Below are 2503 nucleotides of genomic sequence, written 5' to 3'. Positions count from 1 at the left end.
ACAAAACCCCCAAACAAACAAAAAACCAAAACAAAAAGAAAAAGAACCCTCCACATCTGTGAGTGAACTCAAGCTGCCAGGGCTGCAATCATCAGCTGGAGCCAACAAAAATGGCAGAAATTCACTGATGAAGCATGGTGGCAAGAGAGAGGAGGGCATCTCTGGAAGAGAGGGTTATGCCAAACACACACAGTGTTGGGAATATCCAGCACTTACCTGAGGCAAAGATCCTAGGAGAGAGAAGGATCCAAATGCATAATTAAAGATACAACTGGCGCTTGTATTGTACAGAAGGCCGATAGCAGCTGATGTCTGTACCTCAAAATGTGTTTCTATGATCTTCTCCAGTAGGCTTTTATGCAGCTGCAGTAGGCCTTTCATATTTGGGCAAGAGAGCACTGTTAAAACATGGAAGTACCTTTTTTGGTATGTAACTTAGCTTATGTCAAGGTGCAAGTTTGACTTTTTGGCAATTTCCTGTTTTCTTTTGCATTTTTCAGGAAAGGATGGCAGCATGTCAAAATGTTAAATATAAGGCTGTAACATTAGGGTGTTGTCAGCTTACCTTTGCAGTGACAGTGGTTTGATAGTTGCCCTGCTATTCCTTATCTCAGCTTACTCAGTTGGGAAATCCAGTTGAGCTCCTCTTGTTTTGTTCACCTAGAAGGGTGAAATCAAGTTGGGTTCCCCATAGTGGGTAAGTTCACAGCAAGAAAGAGAACAAGCTGTCTGAATTTCATCTTACCCCTCTTGTCTAACAGTTTCTTTCTACTCTGGTTTTATTGTTGCCATCTAAATAGTTACTCTTAGCTGTCCATATGCATAATACAGTTGTTGCAACTGTACATAACTTTTTTCACCTTTTTGATTCCTGACAGTAGGGCAATGCATATGAAATATGAGATTGTTACACTTGTAGTTGCTTGTGCACCCTGAGCTCAGCTGTATTCCTCAGTTTTACCTTTTACAAATGTTTGTGTCTTCTCATTCCTTGCTCCCTTTTTACATCAAATTTAAGACTGTTGTCATTTATGTGCCATAGATTTTAAAAAGAAAGTAATTCCAAGTATCTAAATGTTACTAGATTCTGATTGGCTATTGAGTGTTAAATCTTATTGACACTTAATTTTTTTGAATCTTTTGAACAATTGGACCTCCACAGCTGGTGGCATTGGTGCAGGAATGACAGTGAATGGCAGGAGGGAAGGAAGAGGATGTGTATGTTGTCATTGTATACGTTGTCAGTGAAACAAACGTTCATGAACTGACCAGAAAGATCCCTTTGTAGCAGAGTGTAAGAGGCCTAGAGCTCTTCTGCTGTAGTTTTTATGCCATAGTGGGTGCTTCATGTAAACAAGAACCTTTCCATAAATTTGTTGTTACATGTTTCCATTCTAGGTACTCATCAGGTCTGGGTTTAGGCCTGTAGCAATGTTGAGTACCTACCAATGTAGCTAATGCGTCCTGGAGTTGTGCTATGAGTAAAACACTCTGAAACACAAAGTTTGTCCGTCTGGGCATCCCAAAATGGATGCTTAACATTAGTGGAGATTTTTCCATAACTTCTGCTACTTTAGCTCTTCGACCATAACAAACACCGTCTTCTTTTCTTGGACTTAAGCATTTGAGTGTTTGGGATAAGGGGAGTGTTCGCACATACGCTTTCGCTCGCTCGCTCTCTCTTTTTTTTTTTGTAATGGGTGCTACACAGAACAGCATGAAGAAATTAATTGGAGGCTTGAAATAATTTACAACAAAGGCACAGGACCATGCATGAAATAACACTTTAGCAGATACAGATAGGTATTCAGTCAAGGAGTGTATGGCACTATATACTGAATTAAGTTGGTGATTTCAGAGGAACAATGTAGGTCTTTAAGTGTAAGTCTTTTCTGTATCAGAAGGGGATGGAATTGGGATTGCTTGGAAGACCTTTGTTTTGGCATTTCCTGACTGACTTGCTTTTAGACGTTGCAACTTTAATACAGTTTTCTTTCCCTCTTGTAGATCAGGAATGTAGGTGGTGTGCACAACCACTGAAGATTAATTTGGAAATAATCTGCTAGTGTGGCAAAAGAGCTGCACTTGCACTGTGTAGTTCTAAACATTGATTTCTCAGACGTTTATATAGGATGTTTTATTAAACTTGCTACCCTTTAAGAACCAAACCAACCAACCAACCCCCCTATCCCAACGGCCCCAAAATCAGTGATAAAAATAGAATTTCTTCAATAAATGTGTTTTATTATAATTCCTGTTGAGCCTCTCTTCTGAACAGTACAGTTTGAGCTATTGCTTTGCAGGGCTGTTCTTTTGTCCTGCAGCTAGCATCTAGCCACCTTCCTGAAGGCCTTACAGGCATTGATTGTCTAAATTAACATGATGGTAAATTGCCCCTGTGACACCAGAGATGCAGTGAGAGGGATTATATATATGTATTAGTAAGGATCTGCCCATGTGCATAAAGTCAAGTGCTTTCAAGACTCAGGCTAATTTTGCGGAT

The sequence above is a fragment of the Mesitornis unicolor genome, unplaced genomic scaffold (genome assembly GCF_000695765.1).
Source record: "Mesitornis unicolor isolate BGI_N332 unplaced genomic scaffold, ASM69576v1 scaffold5475, whole genome shotgun sequence".
Taxonomy (NCBI): Eukaryota; Metazoa; Chordata; class Aves; order Mesitornithiformes; family Mesitornithidae; genus Mesitornis; species Mesitornis unicolor.
Note: the sequence above shows the minus strand (reverse complement) of the source record.